The sequence below is a fragment of the Stegastes partitus genome, unplaced genomic scaffold (assembly GCF_000690725.1).
Source record: "Stegastes partitus isolate 25-593 unplaced genomic scaffold, Stegastes_partitus-1.0.2 Scaffold40, whole genome shotgun sequence".
Classification (NCBI taxonomy): Eukaryota; Metazoa; Chordata; class Actinopteri; family Pomacentridae; genus Stegastes; species Stegastes partitus.
In genome coordinates this window covers 149237-162948 of record NW_007577771.1, presented here as the reverse complement: position 1 = coordinate 162948, position 13712 = coordinate 149237, and the positions used below count along the sequence as shown (strand labels likewise).

General features: G+C 40.7%; 1 long non-coding RNA gene across 1 annotated transcript in view; it reads right to left on the bottom strand.

The window, feature by feature from the left end:
* Positions 1-5938, bottom strand: part of LOC103374396 (uncharacterized) — a 21807-nt gene extending 15869 nt beyond the window's left edge. Inside the window, exon 1 of the long non-coding RNA XR_521125.1 lies at positions 5928-5938. This is a non-coding gene — a long non-coding RNA (uncharacterized LOC103374396). The remainder of the gene's footprint in view (positions 1-5927) is intronic.
* Positions 5939-13712: the final 7774 nt, after the last annotated feature.

Below are 13712 nucleotides of genomic sequence, written 5' to 3'. Positions count from 1 at the left end.
GGGTGTCCTCTTGCTGCGAGGCAACGATGCTAACCACCAAGCCGCCTTGCAGACCTTGATATCAATCAGTTAAACACAAAATTGATTAAATTTAAAAGCCTTGATGGGCCACGTCATGCATTATTGGTCCTATTTCTGTTCTAATTGTAGGCTGGAATGTGAAAAATCTGATGCAGCACATGGCTGTGCTACAGTTTCCATCTTTCTGTAAAACAATATATTGCATATATTGTCCATCCATACTGAGCACAATTACAGACACCAAACAAAGCAATGTGGAAACGAGGTGTAACAATGTTGCAAAAAGCATTGTGATGCCAATGTGAGGCACACTGGTTTTTGTGTAAATCTTATTTTCTACTGACGTGATCCTTTATTTGTAGCATGTTCGTGTTAATATTGCATTTCAGGGGCGCTGCTGTCGCTCACCTGGTTGAGCAGGCGTCCCATGTGCAGGGCTACAGTCCCGATGTGGAGGTCATGAGTTCGAATCCCACTCATGGCCCTTTCCCACATGTCCTCCTCCCATTCTTCTCCCCCACTGCACTATCAAACAAAGGCCAAAAAATAGCTTTAAATTTTTTTTTATTTCATATACCAGTGTTCTGTTTTCATATTATAGATGGAGGCCCTTAGAAGAACCACACTTAGTAATAAGTTTCCAGAAAAAAAAAAACTTGGCAGTTGCTCTGTTGTTTGTTTCTTGTTTTGTTTCGTCCGCTTTGAAATATGAACTTCTGCATTATGCTCTTTACCACCAACACTATCATCAAGGACATATGCACTATATGCCAATGAGACACTACACAGCTCTGTATAGATTGGGCTGCCTGCCATCTCAGCTTTAGGCATGGAGTGACTGAGTCAACACCCAAGTGTTTTCTTTTGTGCCAAGCTCATTTAAGTCGGCCGCTGTTGGCATGTTCATCCTGTCAGCTGATGACAGATGTCCCAACAATGCAGATGCATATTTCATTCTTTGCTTGAAGTTCTTTATTTGTGACTTAAAAGTGTTTGCATGTAATCTGCAGGGCACATAGCCACAGAAGCTTAAGCAGCCATAACACTGTTGAACATGTTGCTTTTAATATACTTTAGATTGGCATCTGTCAGTCATTTGTCTCATGAAGGGGGAACATAGTGCTGCAACCTTACAACAAAAAATAGACAGCGTTGTGTGGCACTGGCAAACTCTAAAGCAGAGGGTGAAGCAGCAAAAAGGAGTTGGGGGGGAAAGTTAAACTAAAAAACCAACAGAAGAAAACCCTCCACTCAGTTTCACAAACTACTCTTTGATGTTCTCAGCCAAACTTAACTGGAACCTACCACCTGCTCAGGTGAAAGATGTGAGCAAACGAGATATGAGGCAACTTTAATTGCAAAAAATTAGAAACAACACATCAATTTAGGACTTTTTCCAGTTAATGCTGACACAGCTGTTTACCTATCATCGCAAATACAGATCTGCTTTTAAAGAATGCGATTTCCTTTCAAACTATTTCACCTCTTTCTAAAAGTTTAACAGCACCGAGGTCATCGCGGCGCCGAGCACCTAATGATGCACACCTGTGGTCACTTTACCTGACTGAGCAGCTGGTCGAAGGCAGATCTGAAATAAATGACACGACTCACTTCCAAATCATCTACTTTTTTCATTTTACTCTCAGTACTTACTGCAGCTGGACCAACTACTTGACGCCACTGATGTGGCATCTGTGTGGCTCAAGCTTTTTTTTTATGCTTGTGCAAGAGACTGTGACCTCTGGGCTAAGAACGACCAGAAAGCATGTAGGCTTACACACTATAAAAGGAGACTGGATGTTGTAGAACATAATATTTCTGGCGTAGGAAGAAAGTTGCGATTGGAACACACCGAGAGGTTGTTCCAAAATTCCAGATGAATCAGATGTAGTGCTTCGTTAAATTAATGCAACCATAGCAGTAATATTTTGGCCAGTTGAGGAAACCAAAAGCTGTTCTTCAGGCCAGTGATAAAGGCTTCTGTAAGTGTGGTGTGGATGAATGCTTCTCTATCATGAGTTTAAGGGAAACCAATACATCCTTGATGTCTGTGATCACACAACCAGAGTTACCATTAATGGTGTTCAGTACTTTAATCAGGAATCAAAGCCTTTGTTACCATCTTAGAAATATTAAAGCACAGACTGCAGGTTCATATACCAGCTGGCCAGATCGTCATTTCCAATTTCATGTGGAAAAAAAAAAAAAAGTCTCTCTGATGTCCTATGATTATAGTAATAGCCACATTTCACCAGAAGATTATGTAAATCTAATAGCTGGACTAAGTCCCAGTCTGCCATATTAATGTGGATGATTTTCCTGTTAAATTGTGAGCCAAAAAAATTGAAGTATTACACATGCACTTATTTAATTTAGTCTCTAACAGGTACCTGTCTAATTTAGTAACAGTTTCGCTAATGAATACAACAACATTGTCACCAGTCTGGGTTGTTTTCTTGAGAAAGCTTTGCATCATTTTCTGCAAATGCAATTTTTTTCTGCATAAAACAAGGTGAATCAGATGCTTCTGACAATGATGTGAATGGATTTTTGCAGTTTTGATGTTTCCTCTTGGTGGCCAGCACTTTTTATACTTTTATCTCAACACCTTGAAGAGAGTCTGTGTTCCTGACGTAGTTTTTAGAGCAGGGGTGTCCAATCCTGGTCCTCGAGGGCCACAGTCCTGCATGTTTTCCCTCTTACAACACATCAGATTCAAATGATCAGGATCGTCATCAGGCTTCTGCAGAGCTTGATGATGAGCTGATCATTTGAATCAGGTGTGTTGGAAGAGGGAAACATCTAAAACATGCAGGATTGTGGCCCTCGAGGACCAGAATTGGACACCCCTGTTTTAGAGCATTCTTGGACAAGGGCTCTGGCAACTCCCACCTTTGAATTTATCATCTAATATACATCCTGAGCCCTGTTCAACCAATTATCCAATGACAATTGTAGCTTGACTGTTGTCCAATCCCAATTTCCGCCCTCAGGTTTAATTAGAACACCTTTGCAGCCTTAACTGAAGCCACCTGTGTGCACAGCTTTAGTGCCTCAGTGTGTGAGTTCATGAGGGCTCAAAATGATACCAAAGGGAGGAACACTGACAGCATGCATTGCTCAGAAACAATATCAGATTTCCACTGAGTTTGATTAGCTGCTCAGTTTGTTATCACTTCACGTTTGAGACATTTTTAGTGTTCAGACGTTTCGGCAAACTAGCATAAAGTCAGAAAAAGCATAAATATCTTTAAATCTTCTTCCCGTTTGACTGAAAATGCAAACAACTCCGCAATTGTGCAGTAAATTACAACAACAGCAAACAGCCAGATGCCGTGGCTTGATTTGTGTTCGTTTTGTGGAGGCAGGACAATTCCATCACCAAGTTTGTAATGAACTATGGGCAAGTCCCTTAGATATAAAAGTGCACATATTATGCACTTGACAATTTGGCAGCGGGGCAGCTGTGAGTTCTCATGCACTTAGCAGGAATCATGCCTCAGAGGCAGTGAGTGTGGAGATTGGGATCACGCCCAAATCTGTTCACCTCATATTTTTTGTCCACTTTGACTCAGTAGAGATGCAGCAGATGTCCGTTTTGCACAAATAAAAACTGTGAATTATCAGTGTGTTCAAGCTTCCTTTTATCCTTTTGTATTTTTTTTTGTAAATAGTTTCATGTTAAAATAGGCACGACGCGTGGAAAAACACGGAGTGCTTTGTACTCAAGATGTGTTCTGTCTTTGATTATTTGTTCACTTATAGAGACAGTGATTGATGTCTAAAGTGAGTCAGCTGTTTGTTGCAGAATATTTACTTCCAAAGAGTCAAACTACATTATAGCAAGGTCGATTTACTTTAAAAGCAGTACCTCTATAATGTCAGAATATAGCTGATGCACTTATTATAAATGGCAGTGGTAATCACGGCATAAATTACGGCGCAAAGTGACTTTGCATATGTTAAGTGCTGTGTTTTCACAGCAACATTTTTCAGTTGGTTGATTACTGTTTTTGATTTTGAGTCCCATCATATTTGGCTCTATTTCGAGCGGGGGGGATATTGATTGTTTACGAAAAACACATAGTTGCAAGAAGCAAGCACCTCTTGAATCCTTAATTAGACATAGAAACCTGGATACTCGAGGAATGTTTCAGTCCTTTGAAGTCAAACCGCTCGGGGAGGGGGAAAAAAATAAATAATGAAATATTTTGCTAAAAAAAAAAAAAAATGGGAGTGCTTCTCAGAGGAATATAATACTTCAAGAGCACACTTTTCTAGCACACTCCCATGTTCCCGTGCCATCGGGGACGCACTTAACAGTATATAATTACTTGAACCTGAAGCGGTGCAATACTGTGTAAAAGGTAAACTTGCCACAAATTCCCTGTGAGAGGCCATCTTATTTTTGTTCTTTGAAAAGTGGAATTCTTTGATGATGGGAACGCCATCATCTGCGCTGCAGGTATCCTGTTTCCTTTCAATCAAATGGAAAGCCATGAAAGTTTTTCTTGAGGCGAAGCCAATGGGAATGTATGTATCTGGTTAAGTAGAAAATTAGTATAGAATAATTGGAGAGCTTCTTGTATGGATGAGAAAAATCCCTTACTCGAGTACATCGCAGACATCTTCAAGCACATTCCGTTTGCTTTTATCTTTTCCTGTGCAATTTGCACAAAAAAATTAAGGAGTGTTCTTGTAATGCGGCACAAAACATTGGTTAATTCTCTTGCTGTATCCTGATTGTTTTTGCTTTAGGAGGCCATTGCATACTTTAATCCTATAATGCCGCCTTAAGGCCAGTTCATTATCATTCAAGGAGTTGTGGAGGTGATTTCTGCTGTCAGCACTCACCTTCTCCTCTGGGATCCTTGGGGGTCTAGTCCTTGGCCAAACATTGTGTTTTTTGGCTACTCCTATGTACCATGTCTACACGTACAACTCTCAGGCCTGTTTTTTCTCATTCACCTTCCAACACTCAGGTTCAGGTGTGTGTCTATGGATGCCTTGGAGACAGATGGATGTCTGTCAACTGTTTCGCACTCCACCTCCACAAGACTGAGCTTCTATTTTTCTCCCCCAACTATTTCCTGACCTCTATAGTGTTAGCGCCAGTGTGTGCTACTATATAGTGCAAAGGTGTGGTTCTTTGTGTAAAGCTTGTGAGAGTTTTGATCCTGAAAGCGTCATGAGCAAGAGCAGTATGATTAGCAAGCTGAATCACTGGATTGGTACCAGGCATTATATTTTGAAATAGTTTTGTTGCAGTCATGATTTGGGTTAGTTAAATGTTTTGTTTTTGGGTAATAGTTTGAACAGAACTGCAATGTATGGCTACAAATAGTGATTATTTTCATCATTTTGTGGAAGAAGAAATTGTATGAATTCTGTATTTTTGACTCCTTCATTTAACCAACAAACTTTTCAAAGCCCAGCAGCATTGAATTACAATTAAATCGTCCCATTTGAGAATCATGGACTAGGGAAATGGGATGTTTTTACTTAAATTATGCTTTAAATGGTTATTTGGTAAACCCTAAACCCAAGCACTTGGCCTTTCCAAATCAGAGTTTCAATAATTATTACTTTAGTTATTTGCTTTTATGCAGATGATACTCAACTTTACATGTCAGACTCTGCAGTGGACTTCTATCAGTACCAAAACCAAGTTTTGTGAATTGGGCCCTCCTGCTTTGATCCATGATCTATGTAAAAAATTTTTCATTGCTACAGTCACATCCAACTCTCCAGTTCTTTGAGATTTTCCTTAATTTTCACGGAACAGTTGGCTTCACTTGGAGACTAGATAATCATTATTTTGCATTGAAGTTATGTGCATCTATGAAGGGTGGCATTGTGCCCATATATAGAGGGGACTGGTCCCCACGAAGGGTGCTGCTATAAACCATCTGTTTGTGCAAAAGCATATGGATACGGTTCTGTTCCTGGAGCTGCACTTCACAAACACACAAATGTAACAAATAGTTGTGTCTTATTTACCTGTCAGGGACAAAGACACAGAACACAGCCCTGGAAGTGGCTGCAACCAGGGAAAACACAGACAGACCAAGAGATGCACTGTCCGGCTGGGTTAGCGAAACAGACACACTTGAGAGAGGGATGCACTGCAAGCTAGCAGATCAACTTAACGTTACTGTTATTTGCTGACATTTAAACCTGGGGAGGAGAGAACACGAGTTTACGTGTTGCTGTTCCTGTAATACACCCTCATGGCGGGGAAGTTGCACTTCATCTTTTCAGCTTTGACATGAGGGTGACATGGGGCACTCGCGAACTTGCAAAGTGAACGTTTAGGACCACCCAGTACCCTGAAGGACTCGACGGATTTAAGATGAAGCTTGTGAACCTTAAAGAATCTTCACTTGCTTGCTCAGTTTGTCTGTTTCAGGATAAGGGATTCAGGGATGACACTGACATGGGACACTGCTCAACTTCCTGATGGAATGTGTCCTTGCTTTGAGAAATTCACAGTCCATGTTTCAAATTGCTCCTCACGTCCCCCCCTTGGCGGCCCCGAGTCCGATGATATCAGATTCACAGCTCTGATTATGTACTGGCACACCACACTTCTAAGAAACCCTCTCCTGCCACAGTGCTGCCTGGCCCTTCCATGCCTCTCCGGCCACTGATGGACACTTCCTTCCCCCCGATGCTGACCTGTTCATTGAGCCAATCAGTCCTGACCCACCATTTCTTCAGGCTTTCCAGCAGTGAAATGACCTTCAAGACTTCAGTCAGCAGAGTCACTCACTTTTCAAGAAGGTCTTTCCATCAACTTCTCCTCACCAAATCATTTTCCCCCTCTCCTCTCCACACACTAATTGCTCTCAAAATGCCTCCTCTCTCGCTCCTTCGCTTGTTAAAGTTCCTTCCTCCACCGCTTCTCACCGGAATTGTTATTCTGTGGTTTCAGGAATGGTGTCAGAATGGTATGACTGTAAGCCTCATGCCTTTCTAATGTGCTTGTAATTTAGGTGAGGTACGAAAATAATTGCATTGCCGAACTCATTAAACATCCGTCTGTCAAAAGTTGGTTCGCTCATATGATATGTGCTTGTTAGATAGAAGGTCTGTCTCCGAAAGTTCTGGGTATGTTTAACATGCATTTTGAAGATTAATAATTGTTTGTGATGATTGCATTAGCATACAACTATGTTTCAAGGCCTACATTTATTTCTAAAACCGTAGTTCCAGATGGTTTTCTTCTAGCATTTACCTGTTTCCATTGAAATAACGTTGCTGCGTTTCATTGTCTTTCCAATGCAAGGCTAAGTCTTTGAACTTGCCAATGTATTCCGCAGCTGACATTCAAAATACTGTATATTCTTTTCCATAGTTCAAAGTAAGTGCTAATGCATTTTGCTGAGGAATCCTTTCATTTTCTATGACGGTGCAATCCTGATCAAAGACACTGCAATATACCCTAAGCCATCCAGAAGATACCAAGGTTTGGTGCAAAGTTCCAAATCAGCATCGAGTAATAATGTCAAAAAAAGAAAAAAGAACAGACCCAACATGAATTTACATCTCTGCAACCTGGCAGGTCTTCATATTTTTTTTCTCTCTCTCTCTCTCTCTCTGCTTATACTTTGAAATGAAACATGTGAAGTTGCATTCATTTCCAAGGCAGTTGCATCATTATTCTGTCAAAAAGGAATGAGAGAAAAAAAAAAAAAAAGTCACTTCGGGGTTTGCGCTTGAAAACCAGGTAAATTGAAAATAGAACTGGTTGTGTTAAAATCATTTGGTCACATTTGTGTTACCGAAATAGGTGGTGTGCTGTGAAAAGGGGACGCGGCAGACGGAATATAAAGGATTCGTAATCACAGCCTTTATGTAATATGAAAATAATGATGAGCTGACATAATTACTAGGCCACGGCACATGCAGGTAATAGGAGATTGAAAGTGTTGAGCTCAATGCACATATGAGCGTTTGATTAGAAAAGCACAGAGAATAATGGGTATGTAGGAGAAAGTACAAATCAGAGCAGTGATGCATACTTATTTTCTTTGACAAAAAAAAAAGGAACCTGTAAATGCAGACAGTATGTTTAAAAAAGGCTGGGATAAACCCTTATTTTTTTCTCTTTTGTGAATTTTGTATGTTTCAATAAGCAATTTTTGGTGATTTGATGAACCACAAATCAATTTAACACACAATGTAGGCGTAGTAAAATGCATTAAACGAGATCTTAACTGTTAAAGCAACAAAAGAGTCCTCAAGAAATCATTGACGTAATGGTGAAATTAGATCAATATAGCTTGGAAGCTGCACACCTTTTGTACCAAATATATCACTATGAAAAATATTTCAGGAATTCTTTTGCAATTGTTATAAAACAGTCCTACACTATTAAACCTTTCTGAAGTTGTTGTGCGTTCTCCATCCACCACACACTCCGCTCACCTCCTTACAACCTCCGTGCGATCCAATAAGTATAGATTTTCATTCACACAAATGTTTTTTTCTGTGAACATACAGCAGGAACGATTATGCTTTTCACCGCAAGAAATGGGAAAAGAATGTTGTGTTATAGGTCGGCGGAGTTATTTTTATGCTTTAGTGTTGCAGACAGTATGGTCGTGTGTTGTAGTCAAGACTTCCTACTGCAAATCCTGATTGGGTACTGACACAAGACAAAGACTTTGAAGGGTCGAGATCAAGTCAAATTCAAGATCGAAGCAGGGTGAGATGTAACCAAGACTGCATTACCCTCCAGTAATTTGAGAAACATGCACTGCACCACAGAAAGTAGTGCCCTAAAACATACATAGAAGACATAGGGAGGTATTTCACATGCTTCAATACTACTTTGAAGTATTTAGCAGTGCAAGACCTGAAGATATTTCTGGTGGAAAACGACTAGCTAGAGAGTTTGTCTACCATCACCTACAGTTACTTACATTGCTGACAAGTTTAAAACGTCTCTGTCAGCATTTCTTTTGCTGTTTTGCAATAGCAACACAAATTTCAAGTTCGATATGAGTCAAGCCTTGTGATAGACTGGTGACCTGTCCAGGGTGTCCCCTGCCTTCACCCTGAGTCAGCTGGGATAGACTCCAGCCCCCCCGCGACCCTAGTGAGGATTAAGCAGTGTATAGATGATGGATGGATGGATATGAGTCAAATTTTTAGTAACATTTGAGGGAGGAAGTTTCCCCTCCAATCACAGAAATGACCAAATAAACCAGACCAGACTCTGGGAATTAGGTGATATCTTCCAAAATGTGGTCTTGACTGGTATTCAAATAAAAGCCTCTTTGTCCGAGACAAGACAGAAAATGCGGTCAATTCTCCGGCGATACCAAGACCTTCAAAAAAATGGTCTGGAGACAAGATTGATCTTTAGCAGCGCAACACCGCTTTTCAATCTCTCTAATGGGAAATGAGAGGTCACAGTGTGTCCAGGATAAACTCGCACAACAGACTCTTTATTTATGTGCAAGCATTGCCCAAGTTATGCATGTGGTGGTTGTGCACAACGGGGTCAGTGTGCACATGGCAAGAGTTTGACGATCTGCACGTTTCATATCTCTTGACAGGAGTGAAAACTTCATTACCAAATTTTGTTGCAAAAAAGCCAAAAAGACATTAAAGATGTCAAAGAGAAAAGTCATTTATTTTCCAATATGTTATTAATTGGTTTTATATTTTGTGCGCCGCAAGGACCATAGATTAATGGTTTACAGGGGGGGAGAAAAAAAAAGCTTGCAGGAACTAATTTAGTGGGCATTCAATCTTGTGTAATTCAGTGATTTTTGCAGGGCTCTATACCCATCCAATATCTCCCCAGTAAAAAATTTTTTAGTGAAGTCAAGCAGAATAGAATAAAATCGAAAATGTCCTTTCAACAGAAGAGCATTCTGTCAGTATTACTGCTCATTGTTTTAACCAGCCAGAAGGACATTGTCAGACACACTGGGGGTGTAGAAAGGAGTCAAAAGCTAATGTGAGCCATTGTGACTGTGGCGTGAAAAAGAAAACAGAGAGAAAAAATATGGCATTTAGCTGGATCTTTGGGGGGGAGCGTTTGAAAAAATACAACAGCTCAACAATATCTCAGCAGCAATAGAACCTCACAAAAATGTGCTTGGGGGGTATCAAACGGATGAGGCTGCATTTAATTTTCTTTGAGGTGGCCCCGGCAATAAAGTGTGGCTCATGGTGATAAGCAGAGAAGAGCTGAAGCACATCATTTCAGTTATGTAAACCATTGGAGGGATACAGTGGGCATTCTCCTACACAGCGTGTGCATGTGTGGATGTGTGTGTTCTGAGCAGGTGCAGTACATTAAAGCAATTTCTTTGCTTTAGTAAGCTATATAATTTATTTCCCCTCTTCCAACTAAGTAATATTTAAGAACTATTCTCAGAGAAGATTTAATAAAACACCAGACAGGGTGGGTGGTTTATTTATATTCCTTTTTTTTTAGGCCATCTTTAAATGAAATCAGGTGTTTCACAGCTAAGATCTGGAGGTGAAACCTGCCTTTTACTGCCAGCAAACATCAGTCATTTTTAAGAAACCATAACAGACAGGTGAGCGCACACATCTGTATGGTTACCGTATAGTCTTCCCTTCGCCACTGCTTGACCTTGATGCTGTATAGTAACTAAGCCCTCCCAGAAGTCTGTTTTGTCAGTCACTAGTCATCCTCATCTCCATCCTTAATCTAGAGTAGCAGTTATTCCCCAAATCCCATCACAGCCTTCAACCAGAAGCCGCCAGCTCCCAACACTGAGTCAAGAGGAGACGAAATACTTTCTGACAATGGGAGAAAAGGAGGGGGAGGCCCGGGTGCAAGTTGAAAGCTGTCAGCCAGCCATCAAATACACTTCACATCAAACGTGTGTCCATGTTTTAGGCAGATCTGTGCTACAGTGTCTCCGTGACGGTGTCGCCGTCATGAAAAAAACAATAACTTTGTGTTTCTTCTTCATCGTGCGGTATTTATTTATAATTAGCGTGACAGATCCGACGTCTTTGTTGTCTCGCTTGCCGTGTACATTGGCCCATTAGGTGCTATTAGCCCTGTTTAAAGTCAATTAAAGGCCTTCCCGGATGTTTCGGGGAGCATCAGGAGAGGGACGCTGTATTTGGTTAATAACAACAATACGTTTAATTGTGTTACCTTAAATGTATAATGATGTGTTATTAATTTTCCCGAGCAATTTTGCTAACTTGTGAAGCATATCAAGAGTTCAGAGGCGCAGAAATGGGTCAGCAAGAAGAAAAAAAAAAAACGTTGCACCGGGGCACGAAGATTAATCACAAGTTGCATTTTAATAAGGTGCAATATGTTACCGCTAATTATTCATGTGTTTTGCTTAGGTGTACGTGTGTGTGTGTGTGCAGTATGCTGACACAAAGACAGTCCTTTTGCTAAAAAACATAAACAAAAGTAATGGGCTACAACCGCTCTGTGAGGCTATAATTAGGCACAGCAGTGTTTTGTGCTAAATACCAACATCAGCATTAGATTTGTGCATCCAGCTTAGAACTGGTTACAAACTTCCAATTGCAAAGGAATCATTAAGACGTTTGATTCTGCCTCATCGGCTCCTAAACAGATTCAGTTGCACTAGATTATGGAATTTGCTACAAATACCGATGCATGTTTTTTCTTCATGCATCCGTTGACTTCCTCCATTGTTGCTGAGTTTGCTTAATTTAGCAAAAATACTTTCAAAATGCAGGATTGGACTCCACTGTCGTCAAAGTAGAGAAAGTAAACAAGAATATTTAAGGAGCCAGAAAAGAGACCACCGGCGTTATGATTACTTTATCGAGCTCTGTGTTGTTTTTGCCGTTATATTTATCCAAGTAGCATTTTGCACGACTGTTCTGGGAAGATTGCAGGAGGCCGACTAAAGCAAGTCCATCACACGCTGGGAGAGAGTGACTTTTTTTTTTTTTACAACAAGCCAAAGTGTTTGTTTACCTCGATGGACGGAAGTGGGCAGTGGTGGAAGAAACACTCGGATTCATTTATCGAGGGCACTTCAAAAAGTTCTCAACCAGAAACAGAGGGTCTAACTCCCATGTTGGTGGCAGAAGCAGCCGAATGTGGCTTTTGCACCGAACTCACCAGACCTCAAACAGAAATCTCACTTGCATGGTCGCCATATTCAGATTGATTGATGAGGAGTATCTGCAGGCTCTGCGAAGGATTGAAGCTTGAACATCGGTGCATTAAAGTTAAATGAGACTATGTTGAAAAGTGGAATGCAAGAAGCATCCTTTTCTGGTGAGGCTGAGAAATGTTTTAAGTACCCCTGAAAAAGCACAAATACCTCCCTGTCAAGATTTAAAAAGTAAAAGTATGCAAGTATAATCATCAAAATGTACCGCTGTGTGATCAATGCAGAAGAAAACAACGTCTCCTGTAATTGTTTTGCTGTAATACAATACATTATATCATTAAATTACTACTCATGCATCAGGACCTTGCTGTAGTAGCAAACCTAACCTTCTTCTCTTGTTATTCTCTAAATCTCTTATAATTATCTTAAGGCATAATCAACATAACTTGTAAACAATTGCAGCATCAGAAAACATAGGTGGAAACAGGACTTGGTGGTTTGTGTATATCTTTCCCTGTCACAAGCAGGTATCTGCAGGAGGGAGGAACTGAGGGTGCTGAAGGTGCTCAACAGCTGGGTGATGAGTGGCAAGTTTCTGAACCAACAAGATGGTGGAAGAAGGTCCAAGGACACGGAATCAGCTAGCTGCAACACATTCTGTGCGCGTCCTCATGTAATAATATAGGTACACTGGATCGGGGAGCGGCAGTCAGTCAGACTTCGTGCTCTGACATTAACTCTGTTGGTGCTGGGGTGAGCAGTCCAGAGCTCTGTATGCTTATTCAACAATCTGCTAAATAAATACTTCGAGTGAGGCCTAAATATCTTCTCCTATTGCTTCATTAAATCACAGGTAGTTTGATTTCTGGTAGATTGGGATTGAGCTCCGACATCCTCCTCAAAGAATCTGAATTAAGAACCATTAAACTAAAAGGGACACCAAACCCCAACAGGGTCACAATGACGATTCAATGGCACAATTTGATGTTAAATAGATACAACGCTCACCATTTGCTTAGTGTACTGACATTTGGTAGTTCAAGGAAAACATGAAAATCCACCCATTGGTTGTTAAGATAATGTCCTGACTGCCAAAGTCATTAAAAGCGATCCTCTGTGAACCAAAAATGCTAAATTTTACAGCAATCCATCAAGTGGTTGGTGACATCTTTCAGTCTGACAAACATCAACATTCCCAGATTCCCCTCGCTGGGATGAATAAAAAGTCAAGAAAGGATAATTAAGTGGACATTTTTAGAAACTACCTTGTCATCGATTTCAAAAAGCAGAAGAAGAAGAAGAATAAAAGTGGCAACCTGAGTGCTGAGCGAGGTCTAAAATGTATTCAGATTGATAAAGGTATAAAGTTCGATTTCCTCCAGGAGCCATGAGGTAATTCAACACGAGTAAAGTACATTATCCTGCGATGTAGGCAACAGGGAGCGTCTGTCCCTAGTCAACAGCATTAGAAATTATGTAGCGTGATGGATTAAAATGGTCGAAGCTCTCGCACAAAGTCTCCGCTTCTGGATGATGGTATCTGGCCATGCCTCTTATGGAAGAGTGCCAGTATCTGCTCGGTGG